Source organism: Grammomys surdaster, unplaced genomic scaffold (assembly GCF_004785775.1).
Source record: "Grammomys surdaster isolate TR1022 unplaced genomic scaffold, NIH_TR_1.0 126131, whole genome shotgun sequence".
Taxonomy (NCBI): Eukaryota; Metazoa; Chordata; class Mammalia; order Rodentia; family Muridae; genus Grammomys; species Grammomys surdaster.
This window is the reverse complement of record NW_021620939.1, coordinates 6714688-6719034: the sequence shown is the minus strand read 5'-3', so window position 1 is coordinate 6719034 and position 4347 is coordinate 6714688. Positions and strand designations below refer to the sequence as shown.

General features: G+C 46.9%; 1 pseudogene; it reads left to right on the top strand.

Annotated features, from left to right (window-relative positions):
* The first annotated feature begins 2563 nt into the window (after window positions 1-2563).
* LOC114612014 lies at window positions 2564-2682 on the top strand (annotated as a pseudogene).
* Window positions 2683-4347: the final 1665 nt, after the last annotated feature.

The window sequence follows — 4347 nt, the reverse complement described above, 5'->3', positions numbered from 1 at the left end:
ATTCAAGGGCCTCAGAACTCATTTCTATCTTCATGGGTCCTGAGGATCAAAGCCAGGTCTTTGGGCTTAGTGGCAAAGGTCTTTACTCGCTGTGCATCTTGCTGGTCCCTGAGTTCTCTGTTGTCAGGATATAGCAGATCTCTTCACTCTGGCTACTCTGCTATATCCAGACAACGATGAACTCAAAGGCCAGCGAGATGTTTAGCTATATCCTGATCTTTGGCGCCCTGGCCCAACCTACACGTGGCCCTCATAGGCAGCTTTGGGTATTCCTGAGGGCCTCCATTTTTTAGGTTTGAAGTGGAATGGGGCAGTGGACCCTGAGAGGGCCTGTGCTGAGCATCCAGACCTGAGGGTTCAGGATCGTGGGGTCTGCGGGCTGCCTGTGACTTAAGGCGCTCTGTGGTGGGAAGTAAGCTGACTGTTCAAACCGTTAGGATCCTTAAGCTCTTTAAAACCGTTAAAAGGCCTTTGGCCTCGTGCACAGGGGGGCGGAGCCAAGGATCGGTGTTCTCATTGGTGGGCGCAGCCCAGGGGCGGGGCCTCACCTTGGCGGGCTTTCCTAGGCGCCTGGGAAGTTGCTGGAAGGTGTGCGCGTTTTGGCGCGTGTGGTGCCGCGTGTGGTGCGTGTAGAGGTGAGAACACGAGAGGCGTGGGTCACGAGGGGCACAAGGAGTGGGAAGAGATGAGGAGGTTGGGCCACAGCAGGGGACGTCAGGCCCAGCCGCCTTAACTGAGGGCCGCTCGGCCACTGGAAGCCTGGCCTGAGGCGCTCAGCTCCTCAGACTCTCACAGGGCCCGAGCTTCCAGTGGGAGAAGATCAAACCTGGGAAATGAGTGAATGGGGAAATCAGAGAGGCCAGCTGGAAATTTCCTTTTATTGTTACGAACAAACAAAACTAAAAAAATTAATAAAAAGTAAGCTGACTGGGAAACAACACATAGGAATGAATAACCAGGAGCTTCGAGTCTCCCCCCCCCCCCCTTTTTTTAGTTTTTTTTTTTAGTTTTTTTCGAGACAGGGTTTCTCTGTATAGCCCGGGCTGTCCTGGAGCTCACTCTGTAGACCAGGCTGGCCTCGAACTCAGAAATCCGCCTGCCTCTGCCTCCCAAGTGCTGGGATTAAAGGCATGCCCAGCAAACAAATAACTTTTTTTTTTTTTTTTTTTTTTTTTTTTTTCGAGACAGGGTTTCTCTGTGTAGCCCTGGCTGTCCTGGAGCTCACTCTGTAGACCAGCCTGGGCTTCAAGGCTCTCTTAAAACATTTTATTTTAGCCAGGCGGTGTGGTGGTAAGCGCCTTTAATCCTAGCACTCGGGAGACAGAGGCAGGAAGATCTCTTGAGTTTGAGGCCAGCCTGGTCCACAAAGGGAGTTCTAGCCAGGGCTACCCCCGTGTCCCCCCAAACAACAACAAAACCAAAACAGTAATTTTGTTTTTTCTTTTCTTTTTTCTAAGATTTATTTATTTTATGTATATGAGTGCTCTATCTGCCTGTACACCTGCATGCCAGAAGAAGGCATAAGACCCCCATTACAGATGGTTGTGAGCCACCATGTGGTTGCTGGGATTTGAACTCAGGACCTCTGGAAGTGTAGTCAGTGCTCTTAACCACTGAGCCATCTCTCCAGACCCTCTTTTTTCTTTTTTTAACGATACTTATTTACAAGGAGGGAGTTTGGTGAAGGTCAGAGAACAATTTTCAAGAATTGGTTCTGATCTTCTGTTGTGTGGATTTGGGAGATTGAACTTGAATAGTCTTGGTTGCTAATAAGCACTTTTACCCATGGAGCTATCTGTTTAGACCTTGGAGAAAGCTTCTTGACCACACAATATGAGAGTGAACAATTCCTTTTGGCAAAGAATTGCCTGGCGATTAGGTGGAAGGGGACCAGAAGTCTTTGGAAGAATCTAGCCTTTTCAGCATTAAAGGAGGGGTGTTGGGGGGGGGTGTAGAGGATATAGGACACAGTGTAGGGAAGGAGGTGTTGAAGACTTTCACTCCAGGGCCTCATTTCTCAGAGCTGGAATAGGACCGCATGAGCTATATAGGGAGTTCCAGATCTATCTCTTGTTAAGTGTGGAACCTTGTCCCCAAAACCAAGCTGAACATGGTGAGGGGATATGTGTAATCCTAGCACTATCTATGGCTGATGAGAGCCAGGTTGGGATTCATAGTGAGATCCTGTATAGAAACAAAACATCCAAGCACTAGCTAGGCAAAAGCAGGCAGACTCTGAGTTCGAGGTCAGCCTCCTCTACATAGTGAATCCTAAGTAGCCAGGGTTGCATAGTGAGACTATGTCAAAATAAGTAAATAAAACCCAAAAACTAGCTGGGCAGTGGAAGAACGAGCCTTTAATGCTAGCGCTCAGGAGGCAGAGGCAGGTGGCTCTCTGAGTTCAAGGCCAGACTGATCTATAGAGTATGTTTCACGACAGCCAGGGCTACATAGAGAAACCCTGTCTTGAAAAACAACAACAACAACAACAATCCATGGTAAATAGTGAGATAATGACATAATGATAGTCCTACAGACCTATACAGTCAGAGTTCAGAAATACCTGTAGTCTATTAAGCTGACTAGGTTCCTTTCTTTATGGGGGTCTGGTGCACAAAGTTTGCATACATAGACAGCTTGTGTAGCCTATGTGGGTTGCTTTGGGGGACCTTGGAGACAATGTTTTGGTAGATTTATGTCTCTGATTTCAATGTTGTCCCCAGTCTATGATCCTGAGAGGTTATATGGGGTGCCTCCGAGAAGTTCTAGGGCATAGTAACCAGGGCTTACATTGGTCAGATCTTCATGTCCTGCACCAAGCTAGAAATAAGGAACATTTGATTAAGGATCTGTATAGCACCAAGTTCACATTCCTTGACTAAGTTCCACATTTCAAAGAAGTGGGGCTTTGTCAAGTTTAATGCAAATGAGTCTGAAGATGTGTTAACTGAGAAGCAGCTGTGGAGTCAAGTATAACTCTAGCCAGAGGGCCCCCACTCCTGAGTACCTCCTATATCCACCAAACCATGCTCAGTGATCTCACATCCAGTCTGAAAAAAAGAAGAGTCCATAAATACAGAGTGTATGATGGGCCAGAGGGAGGAGCCACTCTGACCCCAGGGCCACCCTCTCTTCACACGCATTCTTCCTGTATTCGCATTCTTCCTGTATTTGTCTAGCTAGAGCCCTTCTTGTGGCTCTGCTTTTCTTCTTTCCTGCTTTCTTTAATAAAGATGAGTTGATAAATGAAGAGGGAACCCTGCGCTTCAAAGTCTCAAGTGTGCGCATTTAAAGTGTCCTTTACCTTGATGGATGGGCATATTGGAATGAACTGTCTGGTCATTAGTCCATGTCTGCTAGAATCATCAAGGAGAAAGCTTTGGCTGGTAAGATTTCTATTCTCTGAAAAGTTAAAAGCTCATTCAGTTAATAGGAGACAAGAAAAAACACAAAAGGCTAGCTCAGGCTGAGGATATTAGCCCATGTGGTCCTTAGACTTTGTTAAGAGAACAGTAAGAATATACCCTCCCCCCAATTGGAGCCAGCCTGTAGATATGTAGTCCATGGCAGCTTCGAATTGTCTTTTTACCTCTACTTCTCTAGTGCTGGAATCGTGGGTGTGTACCACTACAACTGGCACTATCACAGGTTTTTAAATAGAAATTTTATTCATCTGTATAGGTGTTCTGCCTATGTGTATGTCTGTATACCACAAGCATACCGTGCTCAAGGAGGCCAGAAGAGGGTGTTGGGTCCTGTCTTAGGGTTTTACCTCTGTAAACAGACACCATGACCAAGGTGACTCTTAGTAGAAGGAAAACATTTAATCGGGACTGGCTTACAGGTTCACAGGTTCATTCCATTATCATCAAAGTGATAACATGACAGAGTCCAGGCAGGCATGGTGCCGGAGGAACTGAAGAGTTCTACATCTTCATCTGAAGGCTGCTAGGAGAAGACTGGCTTCAGGGCATCTAGGATGAGGGTCTTATAGCCCACACCCACAGTGACACACTTCCTCCAGTAAGGCCACACCTACTCTAACAGGGCCACACCTTCTAATAGTACCACTCCCTGGGCCAAGCATATTCAAACCTCCACAGGTCCTTTTGTACTGAAGTTAAAGATGGTTGAGAGTTGCGAGCCATGTGGGTACTAGGAATCAAATCTAGGTTCTTTGGAAAAGCAGTCAGTGGTCTTTTCAGCACTGCTGAATCATCTCTCCAGCTCCCCCCACCCCAGTCAGAGGGTTGTATAATGTACGCTGGCTGGCCTGGAACTCACTGTAGACAAGGCTGGCTTCAAATTCACAGAGCTCTCTCTATACGAAACTTATGTTGGTCATTG